The sequence below is a fragment of the Microcaecilia unicolor genome, chromosome 5 (assembly GCF_901765095.1).
Source record: "Microcaecilia unicolor chromosome 5, aMicUni1.1, whole genome shotgun sequence".
In the NCBI taxonomy this organism is placed as follows: Eukaryota; Metazoa; Chordata; class Amphibia; order Gymnophiona; family Siphonopidae; genus Microcaecilia; species Microcaecilia unicolor.
Window position 1 is genome coordinate 152108331 of NC_044035.1, and position 19390 is coordinate 152127720.

The 19390-nt window shown below is 43.8% G+C and overlaps 1 protein-coding gene across 3 annotated transcripts in view; it reads left to right on the plus strand.

Annotated features, from left to right (window-relative positions):
• Positions 1–945: 945 nt before the first annotated feature.
• Positions 946–19390, plus strand: part of NFKB2 (nuclear factor kappa B subunit 2) — a 130661-nt gene continuing 112216 nt past the window's right edge. For all 3 annotated transcript variants that reach the window (XM_030203430.1, XM_030203428.1, XM_030203432.1), the window contains exon 1: positions 946–1054. The gene's annotated coding sequence lies outside the window, so the exon portion shown is untranslated. The remainder of the gene's footprint in view (positions 1055–19390) is intronic.

Genomic DNA, 19390 nt, shown 5'->3' on the forward strand with positions numbered 1-19390 from the left:
ATTTAATAAGTCTTTCTTTTCTTGACCAGACATTTACAGAGAATGCTCCAAGATTTTCTTATTAGGTAAATAGTATATCCGATTTATCGGTGGAATCGTTTCCGGGGTAAATTTCAAAATTTCAAGCAAATATTTCTTAAATACTTCCAAAGACCGTAGGTAGGCAGTGTCTTAAAAGGTGGATGATAAAGGATTTTTTTAAACATTTATATCACACATTATCCCAAGCAAAGTCGGGTTCAATATGGCTTACATTTGAAGATACAGTGAGACAGAATAATAGAATTCAGTTATATCATGGGAACAATAGATGGATATGTCTTAAACATTTAACAAAGTTGAGATTAGCATATATACCCAACTGGGCATTTAAAAGTTTGTCCTTTAATGATACCATATGTTCATAAATCCATAGCCATTAGTATAGGTAGTTATTCAAAGATTATCACATGCACACACCAGAATAGGCATCCATCACTTTGCTAAACAACAACTTCTACAGAGTGCACCCAAAATTTAATTTTTATTTCCTTATTTCTATCTTCCAAAATTCCAGACAGCAGATGTACAGATCCCTATATTGCACAAGCTGGCATGTTTGAAAATATAGTGAGACAAATAAAAAATGCTACCAGAAATAAAGAACGATAACTTGGACGCAGCAGCTCATAGGTTTACTTGCTTTGTTTTGAGTGTATGGGGATGACGGCTGCACGGGGGAGGTGAAACGTAGATTGACCTAATTGGTTTCAACATTTTGACGTCCTTGCAGGCCTGCGTTCCAAGCCTCGTTTCAAGGCTCGCTTCCATAGCGAGGTTTTGAAACACAAACCTCACCCTCAGCTCTTCAGTCTTTCTCGCTTTGAACCAATCAGAAAGCGCCTAGAGTCAAAAACCTGGGGACGGGGCGTGACGTCATGGGAATTCCCCTTTCTGAGCGCAAAGCAGGGACTTTCCAGAGAACTTCCAGTAGAAAGGTGACACTGGAGTGCGAAAGCAGGGTTTCGGATCGAACCGGGACTGCTAGGCCATTGATATATGCAGTTGGAGGCAGGTGGGTCAATTCTCTGTGTAGATAAATAACTTCTTGATAGCCGTTTGGCAGGATCGGTATGTGTTGCACTTTGCCTCCTTGCACGGGTGCCCTTGGAGATGATTTATTAACCTCCTTAACCCCCTTGTACGAATAATGCGTGAACGTAAGTTAGATGCTGGGAAACTGCAGTGCCAGCTCCCTTCAGAGAGTTGTCTCAGTTGGCTGTATATATAGTATAGGTAGCATTTTGCATATGAGCTGTGGAACCTGCGTGACACTGTGCATGAATTTGCTATCGTAATGTCGGATATCAGGAAGGATCACCTTTGTGAGGTTAGACAACATCTTATTTTTGTAAGATGGGTGCAGGATAAGTGACTTTCGTTACAGGGGCAGAAACATAAGATAGGCAGAAAGTACTAGTTATGATATGTTACCATGGCACTTTTGTGTAGGATACTGTACAAGGCCATCAGACAGAACACATTATTGCATTGCTTTGATTCTACACATTGTTAGCCGTCCTTCTAAGGCTGGTTTTAGACCCTTGAGTTCCTGGAAGAGGGTGACCTTTAATACAGGGGTTTAGGCAGACCTCGGCGGGGGGGGGGGGGGGGGGGGCACAGCTTAGCCTGCCTCCCCCAACCGCCGCCCCTCCCCCATCACCACCAGGTACCTTTGCTGGCTGGGGTCCACAACCCCCGCCAGCCGAAGTCTTCTTCAGCGCTGGTCAACTCCGGCGCCTTCGCTGATCTGTTTCTGACTCCCGATGTCCTGTTTGCATGTCCTGTATGTAGCCCCGTGCAGGACGTGCATGCAGGACATCAGGAGTCAGAAACAGATCATCAGCGAAGGCGCCGGAGTCGACCGGCACTGAAGAAGACTTCTGCTGGAGGGGGTTGGGGACCCCCGCCAGCAAAGGTACCTGGCTGCGGGAGGGGGGTCCAAAGTAGAGGGGGCCAGGGCTTAAGTTGTAGGGGCCCATGCCCCCGTGGCCCCACCTAGCTACGCCCCTGCTTTAATATTAAATGGAAGCGATGCTATAAATATAACAGCCCCCGTTGCCATACCTGTGTTTTATGGGATTTTTTTGGATTAGTTGCTCCTTCCAATTTGAAAATCTGACTGTCTGGCAATCGGTTTGGACCCTGACTCTGATGTCTTTTCCCACAATTTATTTAAAATATATACATTCTTTCTAAGTGGTTAACAGTATAACATCAGAAATAAACATGCAGCACTGCACAGAATACCTAAAAACCTTTGCTGGATCCAATTTACATCTACAATGGAACAGCAGATACTATTGCTGTGTATCAATGCTTGTGCAAACAGTACAACTGAATTTGTCTTCTGAATGGTGCTAAATTACTCAACAATTGTGTTGGTGGTGGTGGCAGCAATATCAAAGCCTGCCACCTAATAATAGTCCTTCCTATCAGCGTAATTCATAGTACATCAGGGGTAGACTGGTTAGAGAGATGCATCTGTCAAATAGAATGATGGACATGAAGAAGAGCAGTCATACTGAATACATATCATATAATGCTTTAAAAACTGTGATAAGTATTGGGGGGGGGGGGGGGGGGTGGAGTTATTAACATGGGCTACCTTTAAGATGGATTATTTCACCACAACTTGTGCTGTTTTAGCATAGATCCCATTTTATGCAATGATTACTAGTTAGTAATAAACTGGGTTAACAGTAAAATAACCTGTCTTAATGGTAGCTACATTGATAAATTCTCCCATTAGACTGCATTTCATGTACAACTAGCCATTGGTGCAAGTCTCACCACCTTGGGGAGATATGATCCCTCTTAGCACATCTTGTAACAGTAAGAGCCGCTGCATTTTGAGCCAGCCGTACTACACTTACAGAAGTGGTGGTTAACCCAGCAAAAAATATGCTAGGTGGCCCAAGCTAGGAGATAAGCAGGCTTGAAAAACAGCCTATAAATCACTATGGAGTCAAAAGGAGCTTCAAGTGGTGATGTGGAGGTGTATTTTCAAAGCACTTAGACTTCCAATGTTGCGGGAGGAGCTGCAGAGGTGCACATTTGGAGTACCTCTTGGGGCAGGAAAAATCACATGTTTCTTTCCTGCCTGCTGCTGTGGCCTGTGTTGACTTCTTCAAGATGGCTGCTCTGCTGAGACTTCCTGTGGCAGCCTCACGAGATTGTCACTTGAAGTCTCAGTGGTCATTTCGAAGAACCGGTGGCACTGGCAAGAGCAATGGGAGTGGGCAGGAAAGAGTGGGGTTCTTTCCTGCCCCAAAGAGGCTTCTAGACCACCAGGGTGCATTAAGGTAGCCCTGGAAAGGGCCCACCGAGGTGGGGGGGGGGGGGGGTAGCCGGCCAGCGAGCCAGCCAACTTATCCCCATTACTACAGGTAAATTGCGGTCACCATTCCCACGGCCTTCAGCCGCCGACTTCTGCCTTACAGAAGCAGCATGAGGAGGAGGGGAGCCGCTACACTGTATTTACTTGGCTGGTGAGGCTTTGGCATTCCCGCCAGCAAAGGTAAAGAGGTGCTATAGTTCTGGAGTGGGGAGACCAGGAACCCCTCCCCCTCCCTCATGGCTACATCACTGACATAGAGCATTGGCATGGAGAGGGAACGATGTGGGCAGGACTACAATACAGATCTGGGTTCCCTATTTCACATAGGAAATCCACATCTGAACTGAAAAACAGTATATATTTATACTGTGTATATTTGGCTGGCAGGGCCTCGGCATCCCTCCCAGCAAAGGTATGTTTGGTGAGCACACGTGCAAGGGAGGGGGAAAGAGGAGAAGGGTGCAATGCATTGCCTCCCCCAGTCCACCCCTGGGCGCCCCCAGAATTGGAGGGCTGGCTATCCCCTTGCTCTATGTTACTGCCTAGAGTATTGTGTGCAATTCTAGTTTCCACATTAGAAAAAAAAATATATATATATATAGCAAACTTAGGCGCAGGGCAACCAGAATAATAAAAGGAATGGAATAACTCTCCTTTGAGGAAAGACTAAAGAGGTTACAGCTTTTCAGCTTGGGGAAGAGACAGCTGAGGGGAGGTGTGATAGAGGTCTATAAAATTCCGAGTCAAGGGAATGGGTAACTGCAAATCAGTTGTTTACAATTTATAAAAATACAAAGACTAGGGGGATGTTCCTTGAAGTTTCTAAGTAGTACATTTAAGTCAAATTGGAGAAAATATTTTTTCACTCAGTGCACAATGAATAGACTATGAATAAACTATAAACAATGAAGCCCTGGATTTTGTTGCCAGATGGTGTGGTAAAAGCAGTTAATATAGCTGGCTTTAAAAAAGCTTTAGAGAATTTCCTAGAGGAAAAGTCCACAAACTATTATTAACCAGGTCAATATGAGGAAAGCCACAGCTTACCCCTGGAGTAAGCAGCCCGATATCTATTTACCTTGTGGGATCCTGTCCGGTACTTGTAACCTGGATTGCCCACATTGAAAACAGGATACCAGATACGATGTTTGGTTGGACCCACTATGGTAATTCTTATGTGTACAGATTATTTTTCTCTTTAATGGCCCCTTGGTCAGCCTTTTTGCAGGGTTTTGGCCTAGTGTCTCCTTTGTTACATTTTATGGTTACTTCTGAAAAATGTTTTTGTTTTCTTGCTGGGCTGGCCCTTCTTGTTTTTCTTTCTGACCTTAGCCTCGGGACACCCTGCCAAATATTTTTAACTCCTTGGTTGCTTTTCAAGATAAAGAATTTCTTTATGATTTCATGACATCAGTTTTCCTCAGAATATTAGAGAAGCTGGCTAGTAGCTTCAGAAATGTTCTTCTACAAGTCATGGTGAAGTGTCTAGACCAAGCTATAACTTAGCTTGGTATTCCTTCCCCTTTAGCCATCATATTTAATAATAAATCTAGACAAACAAAGTAGTGGCAAAACTTTGTTGAAGCTTTACTTACAGTCCAGTTCATAAATTTCAAACAATGTAACGTGTAAATAAACTTCCATTCCCAATGGGCTTACAATACTCTCTTTTTGTTCCTCTTCCTACTGTATGAATGTTTTTAATTCCCTTTCCCTTCCTGTTTTCTCTCTATCCTTCTCAGTGTGATTGAATTTACTGTTCTATCGAAAATTGAAGTTCCTGTCCGCATCTAGCCTAGTATCCTGCTTTCCAAACAGTGACCAAGCCAGGTCACAAACCCAATTAGCAGCAACATTCCATGCTAACAATCCTGGGGCAAGCAATTGCGTCCTCATGTCTGTCTCAATAGCAGACTATGGACTTCCTCCAGGAATTTTTCCAAACCTCTTTTAAACCCACTGTTACCACATCCTCCGGCAAAGAGTTCCAGAGCTTAACTGCTCATTGAGTGAAAAAATATTTCCTCCTATTTGTTTTAAAAGTATTTCCGTGTAACTTCCTTGAGTGTCCCCTAGTTTTTGTACTTTTGGAACCAGTAAAAAATCGATGTACTTCTACTCATTCTACACCACTCAGGATTTTATAGATCTCAATCATATCTCCCCTCATCTGCCCTTTTTCTAGCTGAAGAGCCCTAACCTCTTTAGCCTTTCCTCATACGAGAGGAGTTCTATTCCCTTTATCATTTTGGTCGCTCTTCTTTGAACCTTTTTCTAATTCCGCTATATCTTTTTTGAGATACGGTGACCAGAACTGAACGCAATACTCAAGGTGCGGTCGCACCGTGGAGCAATACAAAAGCATTATAGTATTTTTGGCCTTATTCACCACCCCTTTCCTAATAATCCCTAGCATCCTGTTTGCTTTTTTGGCCACTGCCGCACACTGAGCAGACGATTTCAGCGTATCATCTACAACGACACCTAGATCGTTTTCTTGAGTGTAGACCCCCAAGGTGGACCCTAGCATCAGGTAACTATGATTTGGATTATTCTTTCCAATGTGCATCACCTTGCATTTGTCCACATTAAATTTCATCTGCCATTTTGATGCCTACTCTTCTAATTTCCTAAGGTCTTCCTGCAATATTTCACAGTCTGCATGATGTTTTAACAACCTTGAATAGTTTTGTATCATCTGCAGATTTAATCACCGCACTCATCGTTCTGATTTCCATATTATTTATAATTATGTTAAATAGCACCGGTCCCAATACAGATCCCTGTGGCGCTCCTCCATTGAGAGAAATGGCTATTTAAACCTACCCTCTGTTTTCTGTCCAATAACCAATTCCTAATCCACACCAGAACCTTGCATCCTATCCCATGACTCTTCAATTTTCTCAGGAGTCTCTCATGAGAAACTTTATCAAAAGCGTTCTGAAAATCTAGATACACTGCATCAACCAACTCACCTTTATCCACATGTTTATTCACGCCTTCAAAGAAATAAAGCAAACTGGTGAGGCAAGACTTCCCTTGGCTGAACCCATGCTGACTCTGTCCCATTAAACCATGTTTGTCTACGTGTTCCATAATTTTATTCTTTATAATAGATTCACTATTTTGCCCGGCACTGATGTAAGGCTTACCAATCTGTAATTTCCTGGATCATCCTGGAACCCTTTTTAAAAATTGGCGTCACATTGTCCACCCTCCAATCTTCAGGTATTACGAACTATTTTAATGACAGGTTACATATTACTAATAGCAGATCAGCAATTTTATACTTAAGTTCTTTGATTACCCTTGGATATATGCCATCCGGTCTAGGTGATTTACTACTTTTTAATTTGTCAATTTGGCTCAGTACATCTTCCATGTTCACTGAGATTTCTTTAAGTTCCTCCTCATTATCATCTTTGAAAACCATTTCAATATTCTTATAATTCCTGCTGGAAAATTTCATCATTTCGCCACAGGCTCTCTTTGAGCCTTTATGGTGTGCCTCGATCAAAGACCTTACACTGAAGGTGGTTTGCCTTGTAGTGATCACTTTGGCTCAGCACGTTTCGGAGTTACAAGCATTGTCTTGTCAGAATCCATACCTTTTTTTTTTTGGAGGACTCCTGCCCATTTGCACAGTTCCTTCCTTTTTTCCCAAGGTGGTTTCTCCGTTCCACATGAAGTAAGAGGTCTTCTTGCCCTCCTTTCAGGAGGAGGGTTCCGATCTTTTAGATCAGAAGCTGCACAAGCTAGACATCCGGAGAACGTTGCTCCACTACTTAGTGCAGATAAATACAATCAGGCTTATTTTCAAAGCACTTTGGGAGGCTAAGTTCCATAGGTTTCTATGGAACTTTGGGAGGCTAAGTGCTTTGAAAATATGCCTCCATGTGTCTGTCCAGTCATCTCTTCGTGCTGTTCCATGGCCCTCGTAAGGGTCAGCCGGCTTCCAAGGCCAATAGTGCAACGTGGATCAAGGCAACCGTAGAGTCAGCCTATATTTGTAGGAATTGGCTGGTGACTGTGAGTTAGAAAGCCCCCTTGATTTTATTTATTTATAGTATTTACATCCTTATTACAACTAAGTGGGTAACAAAAAACATGTATAATATAAGCAACGTAAAACAACATAATAAATATCAAACACAATATCAAGACAGCAAAGCAGCAAACCTTTCTAACCTTCTATCCTTAGGTCACCTGTCCATCAAGTATATGCCAGTACAAACATGTTTTCAGCTTCCTTTTGAATACAAATTGCCAGGCAGTTTATTCCAAAGCAGAGGCCAAACAATGGACACTCTTTTACTGATGACCGAGTAGTGCACGTTTGGTAAATGAGGCATTGCTATTTGTTTTGCACTGGCAGACCACAATGGACGAGCGGGGTCATAAAGCTATAAATTCCGCTTGAAATTATCATGAACCAATCCATAAGACAAGTATCATCAATTTATATTGTGCTCTGAACTGTACTGGGAGCCAGTGTAACGTCTTCATCAAATTAGTCACATGATCAATTTAATGAGAGCTCAGGTGACCTCATGGGCACAGATGCAGAAGGTTGCCCTGAAGGAAATCTGTAGGGCAATGACATGGTCATATATTCCATTCTTTTGTTAAGCATTATAGTTGGACTTGCTTGCCAGGGCTTTCTCGGATTTTGGCAGGTCTGTTTTTAGGGGGTCCTGGTCTTCCCTCACCCTATAGTTCTACTTTTGTACATCCCACTTGTTCAGAACAGTGCAGCCAGATGACAAGGAAGGTGAAATGATGTCTTACCTGATAATTTCCTTTCCTTTAGTTGGCTGTACAGTTCTGTAGCCCGCCCTCGGAAGACCAAGACACGGGGCTCTTGGGGTGCTGTGCTCTTTCCCGTTTAGTTTTAAAAAATGTTGGAAGAATCAATGACGTAATCCTTGTATATGCAAGGTGGCAAGTGCCACTTTTGTGGTTTTATGCTCACTTTTGCAGCTGCAGTGGTTGATTGGGCATGGGTGTGCGTTACAAGGGACCTTCTGCTGCTTTGGCAGATGCATACTGGTGAGTTCACTGGAAAAGGCCATTTTTCTGTACCTCCATATGCTGGTAGGAGAAGATAACACCCATTTGTTCAGAATGGTGCAGCTGACTAAAGGAAAGGAAATTATCATTAAGATATAATTTCACTTTACACATACTACACTCAGCCAAGTGATATGCCCACTGCTACATTTCAGTGGCTCAGGGTTCCTAATAACTCACGCTGTAGCATCTATGCAATTATGTCATCCTGACTCGTTTGGGCCCCGAACATCAGGTGCTTTGCTTACATTTCCAAAAGCTCAACTCTTTTTAATGCTGGCAATGAAGGCTTGAGGCTAGGCCACACTGAAAAGGCCCCCAAAACATTTCTGCTCCTTAGTCAGAAGGCAGACTCAGAAGCTGAGAAATCTCAAAACCCTCACATGAGCGATGGCAAAGTGGTGTTTCTAAGATATGTGTGCGAACAGTTAGCTTAGGTCCCTCCAGTCTACAATGCTGCTTAGCTATGTATTTGTAAACTTGTGGGATGGAGTGGAGGAGTAGCCTAAAGGTTAGAACAGCACACAGAGAACCAGGGGAGCCAAGTTCAAATACCACTGCAGCTGTGATTTTGGGCAAGTTACTTAACTTTTCATTGCCTCTGATACAAACCTAGATTGTGAGCCTTCCAGAAACAGAAAAATACCTCCTGTACCTGAATGTGCACTACTTTCAGGCATGTAGGTTATGTATACAAAATTAAATACATCTTTTATATTGCAAGAACAGTGTAGAGAGTAGGTAAATTCTGAGAAATAAAATACACTGCACTACAAGAAATCAGTAAAACTGGTCTTTTATTAGAGCTGCATAATCTAAGCAAATATGCTAAAAGTCTAAAGTATAAGGGCTTAGTACAGTGGAAAAAGCCTATTACATAGTATTTCTCAACTACATTTAATAACAGACTAACATTTATAACCTGTTCTCTTAAGGTAAACACGTAATCTGATTTACTTTTTCAGAAGAAGATATTTATCAAAAATACTGGTCAGTTTCAGACCTTCTTTAACCTCAGATGGCCTTTCTTTGTCAATATAGATAAAGAGGTCTGTAGTATACAATAAATTCTATTTATTCTTACTGGCTTGCTAAGCTAGATTTGTCAGTAAGTCACTTAAGACAATTATTTTACATTTTTAAGACATGAATGTTAACTCTAACTTTTCCAGATCCACAGCAGCAAGTAGAAATTGAAGGCCTGTGAGTTAAAAAAAAATTCACAGTACTGGCACAGGTTAGAAGACAGGAGTTTTGTTCTGTCAGCTGCTGTGGTGGGAGGCCAGAAGGAGCAGCAGGCATGAAGGGGGTGTTGTGGGATGGAGGAGAAACCACCTACTGTCAGGAAGAGGGGTTTGTGAAGGAGAGGAAGTGAAAGGGGGTTGGGGTAACACTATATTGGGCCCTAGGCAAGAATACATTTGTGCACCCCCATTCACGTTTTATCTACCCTTTCCAGGGATTTCCATTTATGGTCTTCCTCCACAGATTGTATCCTTCCCTCAGATCACCTCCCCTCAAGTGTGTTGGGGAAAACTGTAGGGGCTAATTTTGGGTGAGGTGATAGCAGCAGCAGGTTGTAAATGAGTATAGGGACTGAGCAAGTGCATGCTGGCAGGCCCCACCTCCCACACACAACCCAAAAACAGGAAGAGCCACTGCGCAGCCTGGAAATGCACATACACATAGTCCTTGCACTCGCAGCCTGCTGCCATACTTGGGACCAGTTCCTACAGCTTCCTTGGACTGCCTTGGAGAGATAAGCACAAGAAGGGAGCAGATGGACTAGAGACAGGCAGCGAGGGAGACCTGGGGAGGAATTGGAGCCATATAGAGGGAAGAGGCAAGTAGTGCATATAGACTGCCAACAGGTCACTGGCAATTAAATTGCTGCTTTAAAGGTTCTGCCAGCCAGCCAGCAGCTCTACTGTGACCTCAGGTCTCCCATGTCTGTCAGAAGTTTACCATTCCTAGGTAGGAAACTGAGCAGGTATGCGGACCCCCTTTTGTCTAGTTTGCTTATGCAAGCAGGGTCTTTGACTGTAGGATCCATGTGTTCCTATACATCCCTTCAGCCTTGGTTTTCCAAAGTGTCTAGGAGCCTCATAGACCTGTCAAGAGGAGTTCCTTTCCAAGTCAGAATTCTCCACTGACCTCCCATCAGTGCTTTCTTTGCTATGAACTGGAAACATGTCTTTCTCTTAAGTGGATCCAGAAAATAACTAAAGCTATTCTTTTTTGAGTTTCTAGTGAAGTGGGAGCCTAGGGCAAAGATGCTCATCTGTGTTCTCTGAAGACAGCAGTTTGTTGGACACATAATTGAAAAGTGAATCATAAAATCCAAATTCAGGAGCCACAGGGCCCTGGCAGCCCAGAAACTATTGCACATGAGCAGTGAAAGAACTTGAAGTCTTTTTTCCAGAACGCTCTGGAAGAATCTGTATGTTTGGCACCACTTGCATGACTGGTTGAGCTGCTATCTTCAGAGAACAAGTGTTACATGCAAGCAACTGTGCTGTCCTGAGAAATAAGCCTGAGACCAGTGGGGCTCTCCACTGCTATTTTGGGGGCACTTTTCACTAATCTGCTTAGTGGCAAGGAATTCAAGTACTTTTTACGCCCACATACCTGTCAGTGGATTTTCAAAGAGAAACTACCCAGGTAATTTCCTTTGGAAAGTTTGCCTGCATTTACATTGCTCCTGTTATTTCTGCAAGGGGAGGAAGGAGAGAAAAGTACATTTATAGCTTTGAAACTTTTGTTTCTGTGCAAGAATTAACCCCCTCCCCCAACCCAAGCACACTTTGGGGATATCTCCTTAATAAAAAAAAAAACTCTGGCTAAAAGTAGACCCCCCCCCCCCCCCCATTCTAGCTGCCATGCAGGGTGCAGTTGTCACCCCAGGAAATCTGGATGGTTAACTGTGTCACTACTCTTCTAGGTTCGTTAAAAATCGTCCCCTTCTGAAGCGGGTATCCCCCAGCAGTGGCAAGTTTCTTGGCTTTACCACAAACTCTTTGATCTGGTTGCATAGGTTAGCTGGCGTCTAGCAGTGTGACATTCCTTCCACAGTCATAAGCAGTTGTTAGGTTTTTTGCAGTGGTGGATTCTTTGGTTACAAACTGTGCTTTCTTACATTGTTATTGTAACTTGCCTCTGACAGTGGGAAGCAGTGGATACTTTGCCTACTTTGTACACAGCTCCGCTTTTTTTTTTTGTACCTGGGGCAATGGAGGGTTAAGTGACTTGCCCAGAGTCACAAGGAGCTGCCTGTGCCTGAAGTGGGAATCGAACTCAGTTCCTCAGGACCAAAGTCCACCACCCTAACCACTAGGCCTTTGTGTAGCGTGGTCCATCTGCAGTCATACATAACCTTCTAGCAATCATAGTTTAGGGGTTCAGTGAACTTGCATTTATGACTGTTATGTTAGCTCAATCACAGGTTATTTGTTTATCATCTATTAGTTTGTATAATGCTTTTTACATTTTCTAACATGTAGAATGTTGGAGAGATAAGGGATCTATGTCCGTCTGTCTGCATGTAAACTAGCTCTTGGGGAGGGGGGGGGGAGGAAAAGACAGAGATTTATTTGGCATGTAGCGAGAAAATATGGATAAACCATGAACCATATCGTGAACAAGTTCAAAAGCCAACAAAAAAAAAATCGGATCAATATTTTCAGAGAACTGAGCCTCCCCCACCAAAAAATTCTGACTACTTTCTTTGCAAAGCTGTAGAATGTTGACCTTCTGCTTCATCCTGAAAGCCACTCACACCTCCCCAGCAGTTTGGCCTATAACAACACAAGCAGATATAGGAAAAGAACTGAAGCAGCTGGTGAAGAATGGCACCTAAAGGTACTTTTCAAAGCCATTACATCTTTCCACGTGCCACCCTTACACATACATCTCAATGTATCCCTAATTCACCCCCCCCCCCACCGTCGCGCACCAGTTGCGTAGCTACAGGGGGCCATGTGGGTCTGGCCCCCCCCAAACTGGCTATGGAGCCCCCAGTTTGACTGGCGAGGGTCCCCAACCCCTGCCAGTTAAAGCATTTGTCCCACGCTGGTCTCACATTGCCTGAGCGCCCTGTCCTATTTTCAGTCACTGTGCACGCTCATTTTAATGAAATTGAGCATGCTCGTGCATTCTCAGTTTCATTAAAATGAGTGTGCACAGCGACTGAAAACAGAACAGGGCGCCAGGCAATTTGAGACCAGCGTGGGACAAACGCTTTAGGTGGCGGAGGTTGGGGACCCCCGCCAGCCAATGTACCTTTGCGGTGGAGGGGGGGGAGTGGCAGTGGGGGAGATGGAAGTGGTGGCAGGAGGGTTGGGCCAAAATGTGCCCCCCCACCTTGTGCCGTGGCCCCCCTCCTGTCGATGTCTGGATATGCCCGTCGCGCACACATACGTTTCTCTGTACAAACTTACAACCCACACATTTGTCAACTTTTCTGTTGATGTACGGTGGAAATTGCTCTTTCTGGGGAGTTTCTTTATATATTTTAAGTTATCATATTTTGTTATTGTTTGCTGCTCGATTATTGTACCCATAGGCACAGTTGAACTGTTCAATTTAGGTGGGGAGGGGACGCACAGAGAGTGTAAGGAGAACATATTGATGGAGGAGGGGAGTGGTGCTTTAAATTAGTTATGTAGACACCACAAGAAAACGTCTGGGGGGGGGGGGGGGTCTTCCATTCAGGAAACAACCTCCCGACCAGCTTCAACAAGTCAGTAAAACTAACATTAACATTATTTAAAAGCATAATTCAATCAGTTCTTCTATATGAGAACAAAGCCTGGATTGCAAACAGTAGGACAGAAACCTGATACGCATCCTGCACCTCACGTGTGTGCATGCACTTTGTATCCACAGACGCTCCCCTAGTAATAGATGCAAGTCTGGAATTTCCTCTACTGCCAGACCCATTGTGAAATAATGTAAAGACCTGCCATAAAGACACTTAGAACCTATGGGGGTCAATATTCAAAGCAATTTAACCAGCCAGACATGGCTCCTGGCTGGTTAAATGGTCTGTTCAGGCCTAACCAGATAGTTCCGCTAAAAATAACCGGATAGTGCCAAACTGAAAACCGGCTGTTTTGGGGGTGTTCCGAGGGCAGAGTTGGCACTTGGCCTGTTAAGAGCTGATATTCAGCACTTAACTGGCCAGGTTAACCATATAAATAGTACCACATAAGTGAGTCCTATTTTTATGCGATGCCCCCATAGCCTGTTAAGTGCTGAATATCGTAGTTAACTAGCTATGTGTTAGCCAGTTCCTGAAACCTGACATTGAATTTCCGGGTTTAATGTTGACGATGGTCAGCAAAACGCTAATTACTGCTGGCTGAATATCGGGCCTTATGTAGCAAATCAGCCATAATAGCCCTAACTCACATAACAATAACCTTTACTTGTGTAAACACAGCTCTGTAATATTACAGTGGGCTCTAGGACACCATTATGTCACCTTCTGGGAAACAGAATGCAGATTGCTACAAAAACCACATAGAATCCTTCACCTTGGTCACATATGCAAAACACTGGCAGACCCTCACCACGTACAGAAAAAGTGACCGGAAATTAAAAATGTTCAGAGAAAAATGAAATGAAAATCCTGAGAAGCCAGACGCTGCATGCAGAGCGACACTAGAGAAGCAGAAGCAGAAATGCACTTCCCTCCTCTGCTGAGCAAAATAAAAACCTAAGACATGTATATTCCCAAAACTGACATACTCCAGTTGTGAAACTAAAAATAAAGTACTCTTTTTTTCCTTCCTTTTTGTGAACTGGACATTTTACTTTTCTGCTTACATAAGTACATAAGTATTGACATACTGGGACAGACCAAAGGTCCATCAAGCCCAGCGTCCTGTTTCCAGCAGTGGCCAATCCAGGTCACAAGTACCTGGCAAGATCCCCAAAAAGTGTAATACATTTTATGCTGCTTATCCTAGAAATAAGCAGTGGATTTTCCCCAAGTCCATATTAAGAATGGTCGATGGACTTTTCCTTTAGGAAGCCATCCAAACCTTTTTTTAAACCCCACTAAGCTAACTGCTTTTACTACATTCTCTGGCAATGAATTCCAGATTACACGTTAAGTGAAGAAAACTTTTCTCCAATTAGTTTTAAATTTAGTACTTTGTAGCTTCATTGCATGGCCCCCTAGTCCTAGTATTTTTGGAAAGAGTAGACAATCGATTCACGTCTACCCGTTCCACTCCACTCATTATTTTATAGACCTTTATCATATCTCCCCTTAGCCATCTCTTCTCCAAGCTGAAGAGCTCTAGCCAATTTAGCCTTTCCTCATAGGGAAGTCGTCCCATCCCCGTTATTATTTCTATCGCCCTTCTCTATACCTTTACTAATTCCACTATATACGTTTTGAGACGCGGTGACCAGAATTGAACACAATATTCGACGTGTGGTCGCACCATAGAGCAATGCAAAGGCATTATAACGTCCTTATTTTTGTTTTCCATTCCTTTCCTAATAATACCTAACATTCTATTTGCTTTCTTAGCCGCCGCCACACATTCAGCAGAGGGTTTCGCTGCCGGAAAAAGTGGTTAAGGCGGTTAACTTAGCGGACTTCAAAAAAAGGTTGGACGGCTTCCTGGAGGAAAAGGCCATAGAATGTTATTGAATGGATGAGGGAATAATACACTATTTCTAGGAGGGGCGGGACAAATTGCTTGTTCTTTTGGCTGTTATCGGTGACAGGGTGCTGGCCTCGATGGACCCTTGGTCTGGCCCAGCATGGCGATGCTTATGTACTTATGTAATGACACCTGGATCCTCTTCCCGGTCTGTGACTCCTAACTGAAAAAAATGGGCGCCGAATGCTGCCTCAAATGAATACGTTTTAAGATAGACATTTTTTTTCCAAAAACCAGCTCCCTTTGGTTGATGGGTGAGAGATTGTTTCATAATCTGGAGCCAAAAAGAAAAATGCAGCATGCCATGTAGACTCGCAATATATGCAAGCTGGAGCTGGAAGCACTAAAAAGCTGGAGTTGGAAGCACTAAAAAGTGACAATCGAGTGGCCTAAGGGCATGATTGCAAGTACTGTGTAAGGGATAGTAAACTCAGACAAATAATTTGGGTTACCTGTATACATGGCTTTTGGGCTCATTTTCGAAAGAGAAGGACGTCCATCTTTCGACATAAAACAGAAGATGGACGTCCTTCTCCCAGAGACGTCCAAATCGGTATAATCGAAACCCGATTTTGGACGTCTCCAACTGCAGTCCGTCGCAAGGACGTCTAAAGTTCAAGGGGGCGTGTCGGAGGCATAGCGAAGGCAGGACTTGGGCGTGCCTAACACTTGGACATCTTTGACCCATAATCGAAAAAAACAAGGACGTCCCTAACGAACACTTGGACATTTTCACCCGGACCTGTTTTTCCTACGAATAAGGCACAAAAAGGTGCCCAAAATGACCAGATGACCACCGGAGTGAATAGGGGATGACCTCCCATTACTCCCCCAGTGGTAACTAACCTCCTCCCACCCTCAAAAAAACATCTTTAAAATATTTTGTGCCAGCCTCTATGCCAGCCTCAGATGTCATACTCAGGTCCATGACAGCGCATGCAGGTCCCTGGAGCAGTTTTAGTGGGTACTGCAGTGCACTTCAGACAGGCGGACCCAGGCCCATCCCCCCCCACCTGTTACGTTTGTGGAGTAAACAGCGAGCCCTCCAAAACCCACCACAAACCCACTGTACCCACATCTAGGTGCCCCCTTCACCCGTAAGGGCTACGTTAGTGGTCTACAGTTGTGGGTAGCGGGTTTTGGGGGGCTTAGCACACAAGGTAAGGGAGCTATGTTCCTGGGAGCATTTTATGAAGTCCACTGCAGTGCCCCCTAGGGTGCCTGGTTGGTGTCCTGGCATGTCAGGGGGACCAGTGCACTAGAAATGCTGGCTCCTCCCACGACCAAATGGCTTGCATTTGGCCATTTTTGACATGGACGTCTTTGGTTTCGAAAATCGCCGAAAGTCAGAAACGTTCATGTCTAGGGACGGCCAAATTTAAGGATTTGAACGTCTCTGATGGTATTTTCAAAACGAAAGATGGACGTCCATCTTGTTTCAAAAATACAGGTTTCCCCGCCCCTGGATTTTGCCGTTTTGCGAGGACGTCCAAATCGCAACTTGGACATTTCTTTCGAAAATGCCGCTCCACATGAGTTAAGCTTATAAACTTGAATTGAACCTGTTACTGAACAGGGAGCCAGTGTACTTTTTTGAAAAGTGCGGTAACATAATCACATCTATGAGTGCCACACAAAAACCAAGCAACAGTGTTTTGGAGTGTCTGGAGTTTTCTGAGTTGGCAATGGGCAGTCCCAGCCTAAATAACGTTGCTATATTCTAAACAAGAAATTTAATAAAAAGCACACATAAGGGCAGGGCTGGTCCTAGGGTCTCTGGCGCCCCCCTGCAGACTATGAGTTGGCGCCGCGTGCCCCCCCTCCAGCACCCGTGCGCCCCCGCTCCCCCAGCATCTCCTTTCTCTCTTCTCCCACCCTGCCCCTGTGCAGCGATTCTCCTTCGCCCCATCCCCAGTTGCCCTTGGTGCTTTAAATCTTTAATTTACCTCAGTTCCAGCAGTCGCATCATTTGAAAGCCTTGCCCCATCTCTAGCCTTCTGTCCCTTCGTGAGTTTGTTCTGCAGTCCCGCCCTCGAGGAAATGACGTCAGAAGGCAGGACTGCGGAACGAACTCACGAAGGGAGGGAAGGCTAGAGACGGGGCAGGGCTTTCAAATGATGCGGCTGCTGGAACTGAGGTAAATTAAAGATTTAAAGCACCAAGGGCAGTGCGGTATGGCGGCGCAGTGCCGCCCTTGAAGGCAGGCGCCCGGCCCTGCATAAGGGTGTGCAAAACAGAGACTTCGAAAAAACTCTGAAGGGTTCAAAGTTAGCACAAGACTAAAAAGCCTGATTTTAGTACGTTGGATATTAGTTTGCGAAAAGAAATCGCCACATCTAGGGTGACACTCGAGTAGCATCAACTCAGCAGTTCAAATTGGGACATCAAAAAGAACAGGAATCAGGGAAGGGCATGCAGAGCAACTTGTTATCCAGCATGTCACAGTTTCCTCCCAATTCAGCACCAATGTATTGCTTAGAGACAGAAAGCCATTGCATTCAAACAGGACTGTAATGGTTAAAGATCAGGGGTGTTGAGGGGTGTAGAAGAAAAAGAAGTATGTCATTGCACAAAAATATGAGCTAATACCAAAAAAATAACAAAATAGTTGCCAATGAACTAATAAAGATGTTAAATAATAGGAGAGAAAAGAATGGAGCCCTGTGAGACACCACAAGAAAGACTATGGGGGGGTTCCCTTCTTTTAGCTACATTTCTCGCCACTGTCCCACAGAGTTAAATAGCGTGTGGCAAGGGCGGGCCATTTTGTGGGGTTCTGTGAGTGACAGACAATTGGCGATATAAGTAGTTAAGTCAGAGATTTTCAACCCAGTCCTCTGGGCACATCCAGCCAGTCAGGGTTTTCAGGATATCCTCGCTGAATTCAATGGGGATAACCTGAAAACCCCAACTGGACGGGTGTGCCCCCCTGTTTCTCCTTTCCTCCAGGGTATACATATTCAGATCAGCAAGTCTCTCCTCCGTTTTGTAACGCAAATCCCATCTCATTTTTGTAGCTTTTCTTTGCACCGCTTTAATTTTTTTTACATCCTTAGCAAGATACGGCCTCCAAAACTGAACACAATACTCCAGGTGGGGCCTCACCAACGACTTGTACAGGGGCATCAACACCTCCTTTCTTCTTGTTGTTCTAAAATTAGGATTGACCCTAGTCAATTTTGGTCAGCTCATTCTTCATGAGGCTATAGGAAACCCTCAGCTGCTGATTAGATCAATGGATCACTATCGTTCAGTCTACTCTAGACAACTTGGCTCCATTGATCTAAGATGGCGGACACCAATGCTATGTGGAAAGAATATTTTGCACTGTAGTTGAATTGCGGACTACACCCTGAGGCAGTGAATTGTGAAACACGCTTCATGTAGGTGGAGGCGTCCGTGTACTGCACTTTCTGTAATTATGTGAGAGATGAAAAGCGTTTTAAAGCATTTTGATACAAGTTGAAAAATATTTGGTAAGAATAAAGTTCAAGATGGTTGGAATACAGAAGAAGTTTGGACCTGAGTGATGTATTAAACAGACGTAATGATTGAACGGCTGGGTTGAAGATTACTTATATTCCTTGTTTTTGAATGCATGTTATTTGTGGCTAATTTCATTATCTTTTCATTGTATTGTTGCCCTTTTGCCAACTTGTATCTTCAATAGAAATATTCAACTATAAAGATAACACAATTAAAAATGTAATTATTGAACTTTAAGCCTTGTGCCTTGACAATTTTTGTGACTTTTCAGTGTGCCGCGAGATAAAAAAAAGTTTGAAAATCACTGAGATAGAGGTTTAAATACCTGGCATAAGTGCACAAGGGGTGAGTCTCTTTCAATTCAAATGAAGCTCTGGAATGAGGGAGCTTAGGATGCAGGTGAAAGGGGGGCAGATTCAGGAGTAACCTGAGGAAATAGTTCTTCACGGAAAGGATGGTGAATTCATAGAATGGCCTCCCGGAAGAGGTGGTGGAGATGAAAACTGAATTCAAGAAAGCTTGGGACAGGTAGACAGGTACATAAGATCTCTAAGGGAGAGGAAGGGATAGTAGATGGCATGGATGGGCAGACTGGATAGGCCATTTAGTCTTTATTAGCTTTTATTTTCTCTGTTTCTAAAAAAAGAGGTAATATGGCCTCTGTACAAGTCAGCGGAGGTTGCATATCAAAACAAGAAGGAGCTAGAAGCAATGCAGAGAAACACAACCAAAATGGAGCTGGATCTGTAGCAGAAATAATGTGAGGTGAGACAGCAGG